The sequence below is a fragment of the Lissotriton vulgaris genome, chromosome 2_1 (assembly GCF_964263255.1).
Source record: "Lissotriton vulgaris chromosome 2_1, aLisVul1.2, whole genome shotgun sequence".
Classification (NCBI taxonomy): domain Eukaryota; kingdom Metazoa; phylum Chordata; class Amphibia; order Caudata; family Salamandridae; genus Lissotriton; species Lissotriton vulgaris.
Window position 1 is genome coordinate 1,111,343,583 of NC_141687.1, and position 11,339 is coordinate 1,111,354,921.

The window sequence follows — 11,339 nt, forward strand, 5'->3', positions numbered from 1 at the left end:
ACTGGAGTGTGGTACGAGAAAAGACTGTCTATGTGGCCCAGGGCTGTCCACGGAAATGGTCCAAGGTGTGGGCCCCTTGGAATGCTTACCGTGGTGACATTTGTACTCCTCCCCGTGAACTGAACAACGAAGATCCCCCTTATCGTGAATGTCACTAAACTATAATACTGTAACCTTAGATTTCTTTTCTGTAATCCACTGTACCCTATGCTCTAATCATTGTGGCAATGTACCTTGATGTCGATATTGTTTAATAAAAAGAATTATTAAAAAAAAGAGGGTGTCCTTAACCATTGGCTGAGAGCACTGACAAGCATTAAGAACTGGATAGAAATTCGAACGCGCACTGGCAAGCCAAAAGGTTTGGGTACGCTGCTGCACTTTTGGAATTGCTAATTCCTATTTTGTTTGTAATCTTTATGAATGAAGAAATGTGACACACGAGCAGCTCAATAGCAGTGTTGGTAGAGCCCACACCTAAATAAAACAAGCACTATCAAGAAGACATTTTTTATTATGAAAGCAGACACTACACCAGTGGCCCCTGGCACTGAAGGGGACTATTTACTGTGTGTGGGTGCATTGTGCAAGAGAAGAATGCCCCCAATCACTGTAGCTTGAGCCAATTGATGAAGGGGGCTGACCATGGGTGGAAGCAACATGTGAATGTCAGTACTCTAGATCAATGGTGGAGCAGGGAGACTGAAAAAGGTAGTACGTAAATATGGGTAGAATATATAGTTTTATTACAAACTAGATGATCTTGGGGGATGTCAGACTTTAAAAGGAGACAGTTTGTAGAGCATGATAAGACAATCACAACAAGCATTTCTATTGGCCAGGTATTTAACATCACATGTATTATTTACTAAACACACTCTGATGCCAGACTGAAAATCATTTGTAAATTCCCATCTGTTGTGTTGTAATTAAAGTCCCTGATTATGAAACATCAACATGAATAGTGTAACGTGATTACGATTAAGGCTTCTCAGTTATTTTCTTCTTCCCCATCGTCTCCTGCGTTACTGCTTCTTTTTCTGAATTATTATTGATATTTTGTATTCCATTCGCACATCTGTCAGGACATCTCTGACTCCTAGCTACCAGCTTCAAACAGGCATTAAGAATCAGTCCCCACAGTGTGGAGCTTTGCACTCCTGTCCATTGCCAGGGAGCCTGGCTGCACTGCAGTGTGGGTCTCAGACAGAAACCAACACAGACAGTGTTAGCATTCATAAGGCATCAGGGCAGGGAGATGTGTGCTGTGGATTCAGAGAGTCTGCAAAATAGCACAACTGGAAACTCAGCCTTCTGGGCGACGTTAACTAACACATTTCAACAACCAATCACTGTCTTCTTCGGAACCAGTGTCGGCGTAAGCCGGAAATTTCTGAAAAGCAGGCTTTGCTTCAGTGTTTCATAACTTTATTTGTTGGTGTATTGTTGTCCTTGTTCAATCTGCGGAAAAGTCACACCAATTTAAAGGGCCAGATTATGATACCGTGTTCTGCTTTGCGTCTGTGCATTTCTTTAAGGCTTTTTAACGTAAACTTTAGCTCGACATATCTGAGCGTTGAAGCGTGTTTTGCTGACAGCAGAGCTTGGAAACAAAGTGCAGTAATTGCTAATTTGTGTTTCTGAATCTCTGCTGTGAGAAAAGTATGCATCAACTCAGATATTTTGAGACAATATGCGCGCTGAAGATGCTAATAGATCACCGCAGCCGCACTGAGAACGCAAACCAGCCCTGGCAATTAAGGCCAAGGGTGGGGTGGGGTGGGGAGGTGGGTGAGGGTTGCTTGTGGGAAACATTGCTGCTTCTTTTGTTAATTTGTGACAGGGGCGATATTGCAGTACTGCCGCAAAACCACCCCCCAGTAATTGAAAAACGGTCCCCACTGCTCCAAAACTGACCCTCACCATTGCGGCCCACCAGGAAAATGCCTGGTGCCCGCTAAGGCCAGTCCGGCCCTGGTTCTGCACTGGTGCAGCACAGAAAACATCCTGTTATATATATGGTACAGCCATATATATCATGATACATTTAAATAATATATAGACAATACATATTACGTATGTCCTTTGTTTGGTGCGTTTTTGACTTACACTTTTAATTTCATAACAAATGGAGTGGTGTGGCTCACTGGTTAGAGGCGGCAGACCCGGAAGCAGAGGCCGGCCCGGGACCAGGGTTCGATTCCCGACGCGGCAGGGTCTTGGGCCATGGTCAGCGGACTCGATAATTCTCGCCTCGGTGCCTACTCCAACCATGGGTCCCACTCAGCAACTCTGGGCAATAGCTTGCTTAATCTCTACTAACGGCCCCATCAGCGTCGGGGATGCTTGTCTTCACCTTGGAGATGCCCAGGAGGAACCATCTCACAGGGAAAGCCATGATGGGTTCCCCAGCGGTATACAGCACCGGGACGCCTCTTTGCTGGGACAGTTGTGCGCTTTACAAGTATACGACATTTAACATTTAACATGTGTGATTGTCGCTGACTTGTTGCAATTGAAACTAAGCAATTTATTGACCCGAAAAAACACACTGTAGCATTTATCTATGATACACAGGTACTGAGGGACACAGGGTTTCCCGATTAGAGTTAATAGCTCTCCCTTTTTATGTCCCACGTATCTTTGACATCACTGCCCATTGTTTTATCATAGCTTCTCTGTGTCTGGAAGGAGCCAGGACATATGAGTAGGATTTTGTTTTGAGGTAGGGGCGGGATGTATTTTGCTAGGAAAATTTAATAAAGTTTTCATTCTCACGGAGTCTTTAAGTAAACTTAAAAAAGATGGTGATACATATACATTTAAATTTTGTAAACCTAGGGAACTAAAGGTCTGCACTGGCGATGGAAACTGGCCCCCAATGTAATAGTAAGTTTGGCAGGCTTTCTTGCACACAAAAAAAAAAACATGCTATTTCTTCTTCAGCGAAGCTGCTACTTTAAAGCATGTGTATATATAAACTATGTTTTATAAATATATATGTCCTCCCCATCTCGTGCTTGGATACAGCCCATGTCATTGATGCAGGGTTGCTGCTGTGCAGAAACACGCTTTGTAGACAGCCATAGCGGGCCGCGGGCATTTCCCCGGTGGGCCGGACGGGTGGAGACCAGTTTTGGACTGGTGGGGGGCGTTTTTTTTTCTGAGTGCAGTTTTGTAGCAGTTCTGCAAAATCAGCCCCTTGTAACAACAGTGCAATAGCAATGTTTCCGCCAGATCCCCAACCCCCCCCACACGTCCTCCCCCCAAGCCAGCCAGACATAATTGCCAGGGACTAGTTTGTGATCCCAGTCTGCCCCTGCTTGTTGGGTGTAAAGAATATGTCAAAAGTAGATCCTTGAGTGAAAGTCGATATGGCATTTCAGAGGCGCAATAACAGGACTGCTGCAAAGAACACGAGGCAGAGACATCGACCCATTCTCAGGATTGATGGCAATACTCTGCAATTCAATAACATCAAAGGTCTGATTGGCAAAGTGCAATCCGCAAATTCGGCCTAATTGTTTTGGGGTGCCCAGGCCTATTTTTGATCGCAATCCAACACTGGACATGGGGTGTGCTTGGTTCTCCGTAGCAAGTTTCAAGTGTGGTTGAGAGCACCAGGCTACAAGACAGTGGGCTTTGCTGCCTACGGCCATAGCATCCAGAGTGCACCCGATCTCGGAAAGTATAAGGGTCGGGCCCGGTTAGTACTTGGATGTGAGACCGCTCGGGAATACCAGGTGCTGTAGGCATTTTGCCTCTTTCTGAAAGCAGTTAGCGCTCATCTGTCACACAATTATTTAGCTTCCTAACTAGATTAGTTTTCATATTTTATATATTCTATGATTTTTTTCCTTTTTTTTCTAATTGTATAAAAAGACAAGTTTAAAATACGTGTGGCCCGTAACTTTCCAATCAAAAATTGGTTCGCACTTTTCACTAGACAGAAAATGAAAAAATATTTTTCATAAGACAGACACGAGGACCCCTATCTAAGGCTGTTCATTCTGCCATTTGGTGTCAAACCTGCTGAAAGCTGCTGCTGATGTGCTGCACGGTATTCAGACAAAATATTGAATCAAAAATATAAAATAGCACTAATATCGAAGTCAAAATATAGAATGGACAAAATATCCAATGGGCAGAATATAGTCAACAAAAATATCGAATTTAAAGTAAGTAATTTAATATCGATTTTTATAAATATAGAAAGTCAAAATATGGAAGTATATAATATAGGTATTGAATATATCGATTTTTTAATAATATCGATTTTTTAAAAGTGTTTGAAATTTTAGTATATGTGTGAAAAGCGTATATTTATTTTATAATTTACTTTAAGTAATGAATTTTATGGTATTTAATTTTTGCATAATCTAATTCTGTAGTGGGTTTTGGGTTTATAGGGGAATAGGGTGGGAAGTAATTTAATTATAATTAATTAAATATTTAAATGTATTTAGTTTATTTATTTTGAATTAATTGTTAATTAATTTTGAATTGGTAATTAATTAAATTTTAATTGGCAATTAATTTTACTTAATTGATTAATTGATAATTATGTTAATTTTATCAATTTATTTTTCAAGGCGGGTTGTGGGTTTATAGGGGAATAGGGGGGAAGTAATTTAATTATAAATAAATTAATATTTTAGTTTATTATTGGTATTTATCTCGAATTAATTGTTCAATAATTTTTGATTGGTAATTAAATAATTGGTAATTGGTAATTAATTTGCATTAACAGGTAATGCATTTAAATAATTAATTTTTATTTGTATTTTTAATTGATTAATTATTATATTATATTACATTGTTAATTACTTTTAATTAATGTTTTATTGGTATTATTATTAAATTTATTTTTTATTAACATATGAAGTATTTACTTTCCCTACTGTTGCACTCACTGGAGTGGGAATCGTAATTTTTACCCCTACGCTATCCAACGCTTTCCCTGCTGTTGCACTCTCTGGAGTGGGAGTAATTTGTACCCCTACGCTATCCAAAGCTTTCCCTACTGTTGCACTCTCTGGAGTGGGAATAGTAATTTTTACCCTCCCATTATCCAACGCTTTCCCTGCTGTTGCACTCTCTGGAGTGAGAATAGTAATTTTTACCCCTACGCTATCCAACGCTTTTCCTACTGTTGCACCCTCTGGAGTGGGAATAGTAATTTTTACCCTTACGCTATCCAACGCTTTCCCTACTGTTGCACTCACTGAAGTGGTAGTTTTTTGTACCCCTAAGCTATCCAATGCTTTCCCTACTGTTGCACTCTCTGGACTGGGAATAGTCATTTTTACCCTCCCGTTATCAGACACTTTCCCTACTGTTGCACTCTCTGGAGTGGGAATAGTAATTTTTACCGCTACGCTATTCAACGCTTTCCCTACTGTTGCACCCTCTGGAGTGGGAATAGTCATTTTTACCCCTATGCTATCCAACGTTTTCCCTACTGTTGCACTCTCTGGAGTGGGAATAGTAATTTTTACCCCTACGCTATTCAACGCTTTCCCTACTGTTGCACTCTCTGGAGTGGGAAGAGTAATTTTTACCCCTAAGCTATCCGACGTTTTACCTACTGTTGCACCCTCTGGACTGGGAATAGTAATTATTTTTTGTAAAATTTTTATTTTGCACAGAACAAAAAGGAAAAGAAACACAAGAAAGCCGCACCGAGGCGCCACACATGTTCCCACACAGTGGGAAAAAAAGCTAATTAAAACGGTGGTAACGCTACATCTCAAAGATAAAGATCAGTCAATCAGTCCAAGTACCTGCAGAAAAAAAAGGCCATATGAAAAGCCACATAGGAGCTGAGTCTTGCGAAACCAAAATGCCCCATCAAGCAGGTCTTCGGGCTATACAAAAACCATGGAAATGTACCATCCGGTGAAAATAGGCACCTCGGTTGCAACACAGGGAAGAAAGAGAAAATACAACTCCCCAGCCCCCCCCCCCCCACTCCCCCCCACCCATGACGGTGTCACACACATACCACATTCACTCAGCAGGCACACTAAATTTGGAAGAGGTGTAAGGATCTCAATGATGCCGGGCAAACAGCCGAAGGCAGGCCAGTCGATAGGAAGGTTACCAAGGTGCCCCACACGTGCTTAAAGTTCTTGTAGTTACCGAGGAAGATGTCCGCCATTCTCTCCAAGCTCAAAAGCCTCCAGAGTCTTGCGTGCCAAAGGGAAATCGCCGGTGCCTCCTTCCGTTTCCACGCCGCTGCCAGCGTGAGCTTGGCTGTCCCCAAGCACAGCCACAGTATCTTTTTATCCGCGCACGTCTGGTGTTCAAGACCGGGGTCCCGCAGGCCCAAGAGCACAAAGGCCATAGAGTCCTCAATAGGATATCGGAGGATATCCTTGATATGGGAAAGAATTTCATCCCAGTACAGCCTGATTACCGGGCAATCCCACCAAATGTGGCGGAAGTCCCCCAGGAGTCCACACAACCTCCAGCACTTATCCGAGGCAGCCGGATAGATACGGTGGAGCCGAGTCGGAACCATATACCATTGCATGAGAGTCTTTAAGTGGGCCTCCCGTAAGTGAATCGAGTGGTTAAATTGGTTCATATCCTTCCATAGCGCCGACCATTCGGCGTCGGTGACATCCCTTCCCACCATCTCCTCCCACTGCTCCATATATCGTGGCCTAGGTGACAATTCAGATTGAAGCAGTAACTGATATAGGAAAGAGATGGCTCCCTTCATGGTGGACGTCCTTAGCAGAAATGCCTCAAATTTCGAGGGAGGCCTCGTGGCTGGATCCAGCACTCCTGGCGACGTGGCCCAATACAGTAATTGGACATACCTATACCTATCAGTCTGCGGCACCTGGTAGTCCCGCATGCAGTTAGCAAAGGTCAAGGGATCAGAGCCATGAAACAAGTGAAGCAGCGCCCTGCACCCACCCTCCCTCCATGCATCAAAGGGCCCCTCGGCGAGCGCCGGCGGAAAGGCCGGGTTGAAATGCAATGGTGTGAACGGAGATGGGAAGGTTGTCCACCGCTCATCGCCAGCCAAGGTGTCCCAGACCTTCAGCGTAGTGCCCGTGGGGGTACTGATGTAGGCATTCAAGGGACGGTCTTTCTTTGGTTTCCAGGCTAAATCCCAGATGGACCGACCCGCCACGCTCCGGTCCATATGCAGCCAATGTTTTTCTGAGAGCTGCTGCGACCATTCCACCATGACCCTCAATTGGGCAGCCTTATAATAGAGGTGCAGGTCCGGAAGACCAACCCCATCCTCCGGCCGAGGCCGGCGCAGAACCGTGAAGGGCAGACAGGCTCGGCCCCCTTGCCAGATAAATTTCAATATCTGCGTTTTGAGCTGTCGGAAGTAGGCGCTATCCAGCGGAATAGTTAAGGCCTGAAACAGGTACAAATACTTGGGGAGAAGGACCATTTTAATTGCATGCACCCTACCTAACCAGGACAGGAATTTAGGTTTCCACCTCTCCAATTCTGCCCGGGTCTTCGCCAGGAGGGGCGGGAAGTTGGCCGCGAACAGCTTACCCACAGTCGGGGTCAAGTGTACTCCCAGATAAACAATCGAACCTGAAGCCCATGCCAATGGTGTCAACGCCCGCACTTGAGCAACGTCGGATTGCGATAAAGTCAGATTCAAAATGTAAGACTTGCCATAGTTTACTTGAAATCCCGCCACACCCTCAAATTCAAGCAAAATTTCCCTAACGCAGGGCAAGGAAGCAGCCGGATACGCCACTGAGAGCAGGACGTCGTCCGCGAAGAGCGAGATTTTATGTTGCTCTCCCGTGAACGGTATGCCCTTCACGCCCTCATGTTCCCTCACCGCCATCGCCAGAGGCTCAATACTGAGCACGAATAGCAAGGGAGAGAGGGGACACCCCTGTCTGGACCCCCGCGAGTGTGGGAAGAAGGCTGATAGGTGGCCATTCACCGCTACTCTCGAGCGTGGGCTGCAAAAGTTCGCCTTTACCATAGTAATGAATTTGTCAGAGAAGCCGAAGGCCATTAGCGTATTAAACAGAAAGCCCCAGTCCACTCGGTCGAAGGCCTTCTCCGCGTCCAGACCCACCAGCACAGCCGGTATGCTGAACCTGTCTGCTTTTTCGATGAGGTGAACCACTCTACGGGTATTATCGTGGGTCTGGCGGCCTTTAATAAAGCCAGACTGGTCTGGGTGGATAATCGCCGGCAGCAGATCCTGTAGGCGGCCCGCCAGAATCGCCGAGTATAGTTTTGCGTCAATGTTAAGCAAGGCTATGGGACGGAATGAAGCACAATACTACGGGTCCTTCCCTGGTTTCGGCAAGACCGTAATCACCGCCTCGGCCAGGGTCCCTGTGTTCATTCCGGACGACGCCATATCATTAAAGAGAGCAACCAAAAAGTCACACAGCTCGGCAGCATACGTCTTGTAAAAGACCGCAGTGTAACCATCCGGACCCGGGGCCTTGTGTAATTTTAAATTTTTGATGGCGGAGAGAACCTCTTCTCTAGAAATCGGAGCCTCCAATAGGTCGTTCCATTCTCTAGATACTCGGGGTAACGGCAAACGTCGTAGGAAATCCCTCTGTGTGTCCGCATCCAGATTGTCACCCGTATACAACTCGGCGTAAAAGCGACCAAAAATGTCCGCCTTCGTACCGTCCCGGTGCTGCAACACACCTGCAGCATCTCGGATCCCTCCTATGTATTCCCGCTCCAGATGTCTACCAACCTTGTTACCGCACGAATAGGATTGTCGCCCCAGTCGCAAAATCTTAAGCTCGGCCCTATTGGCATAGTGCGCCTTTAATTTGCCCTTCACTGCCGTCAGCGGGCGGAGAGTCACCCTCGAGGGGTTGAGTTTGTGAGCACATTCGAGCTCAGCCACCTCAGCCTCCAAGGCCTCACGTTCCTTCCTCCGCATGGCGTTAATCTGCGAATTGAGTCCCAGGCATGTGCCCCTGATCGCAGCCTTAAAGGCGTCCCAAGTGGTCGATAGTGAGATGTCCGACGGGGGATTAAGGTCAAAAAATTCTCTAATAGCGAGTCGTAACGCTTGATTAGATATATCGTCCCTGAGCACCGACGCCGGGAAATACCACTTCCGATGCGACGCACCAGTTGGCGACCAACGAAAGTTAAGCACCAAGAGACTGTGGTCCGAAATAGAGATTGGAAGAATGGCAGCATCCACCCCGTCCCCGCGTAGGGATTGGCTAAAGAAAATGAAATCCAAACGGGAATAGGAATGATGCACGTGGGAGAAAAATGTGTAATCCTTTGTGGTAGGGTGGAAAAACCGCCAGCCATCAACTAGTCCCAGCTCCCCCACCCCTTGCTGTGTCGAAGCAGAAAACACTCCCGTACCCGCCCTATGGCCCCCTGAGCTGTCCAAATCCTTGTCCCATACCAGATTAAAATCCCCCAGCAAGAACAAATGACCCTCTGCAAAGTACCCAACCTTCAACAACAGATCCTGCAAATACTTATTCTGACCCATGTTGGGCAAATACACCACCACAAAAGTGCACAGTCGACCTTGAATAAGTCCTTTGACCATCAACCAACGGCCTTCCTTATCGTGACGGACCTCCACAGGCTGAAAGTGCAGCGCAGCTCGGAAAAGGAGTGCCACCCCCCTATGTTTTGTAGCGGCGGAAGACCTATAAATAATGGGATAAGCCTTATGGCGGAGCCGCATCTCATCTTTCCGTGCTAAGTGGGTTTCTTGCAACCCCACAATGTAAAGGTGATGATCCACCACATATTTCCACACCTTCTGCCTCTTCTGTGGTGAATTCATGCCCTTAACATTCCACGTCCCTATGCTAATCGGCATTACAGAGATGGACCCAAAGAACTTCTCCTGTCAATCCAGTTGTCCCCCTCCCCATACATAGACAACCCCCAATACAGGGGACGCCCAGGGGGTCCGCCACTCTCCCCCCTCCAGAATCCAAAACTCGCCAGCCAACCACAACAACGTTGTCCACGATGCCATTTCGCACACACACCCGCAGCCATTCATCCAGCAGTCTCCCTTTTCCACCGTCATGGGATCCCCCCCAACACCCCAAACTCCACAACTCCCACCCCTCCCCAAGTTGAAAAACAACCAATAGCAAGCACAAAAGCAAAACTGTGAAAGCAAAGACAGTACTCATTGTGTCCAGAAGACCGGAGTCCGCAAAGGGCCTTCCTTTCAGGAAGCAGGCCGGGGGGACTATTACCATATCCCCCATGGCCACAGTCGAGGGTGTCTCCTCCAAGAGTACATTCATACCCCCAGACCAGAAGGCCAGAGCCCCTCCAGCGCCAATCCATCAGCAAGAAAGAGGTCACGCCGCTCCGGAGCTCTGCTGCGTATCAGCCAATGTAGCCGAAGCCACCGATGCCACCGAGTTGCCCCGCTCCTGCAGGCTGGTAGTGAGGTCCGGTCGCCGCCGATCAGGGGAAGCGCCCACCCTGTGCCAGGAAGACGAGCGGTGGCGCCTCCGTGACGGAGAAGTAGTTGCTTCCTGCGAAGGCGGTACATCCTCCAGGCCCAGAAGGTCCTTCGCCACTTGGAGCGAGCGAATCTGTGCGAGCCGATTCTGCCACCGAAAGATGATTCGAAATGGGTGCCCCCATAAATAAGCGATGCCACGCTCTCTCAGAAAGGCAGTCACTGGGCGGAACTCCCTTCTTTTCCGCAGTGTGGAGGCCGCTAAATCTTGATACAGCTGAGGGCGGTGGTCCCTGAACTGCAAGGACGTGATAGCCCTGGCCTTGCGGAGGATACGCTCTTTCACCTGAAAGTCATGGACACATTCAAGAATATCAGGAGGGGGCCCCCCCGCGCCTGGGCAACCCCACTCTATGCACCCTGTCCATTTGAATTTCCCACGTATCCTCCTCATCCAGTATGTGGAGGAACAGGTCTTGGACATATCCACGCAGGTCTCCTGCCTCACCATCCCAGGGCACAGCCCGGATACGAATGTTGTTCCTGCGTGAACGGTTTTCCAAATCCTCCGTGTGCGTCTGTAAGTCCAGGTTCTGCTCGGTGAGGCGGATGATGTCCTGCTGCAGCAAGTGCACATCGTTGGTCAAACTTAGATCATGGTCCTCCAGAGTCGCCACCCTCTCGCCTATACCATCCACATCCCTCCGCACCTCCCGTAGATCAGAGGCCAATTGCGCGCAGAGCTCGGAGATGTCCTCCTTAATGGAGGCAAAGAGTTCGGTCATAAAAGCCTTCGTCACCAGTGCCTCATCGTCCGATTGCTTTGAAGATCCACTAGCTCCAGGGGATGCCGGCTGCTGGGAAGATTTCGAAGTGCCATCCTTCCCCGGGCGTCCCTTGCGCTGGG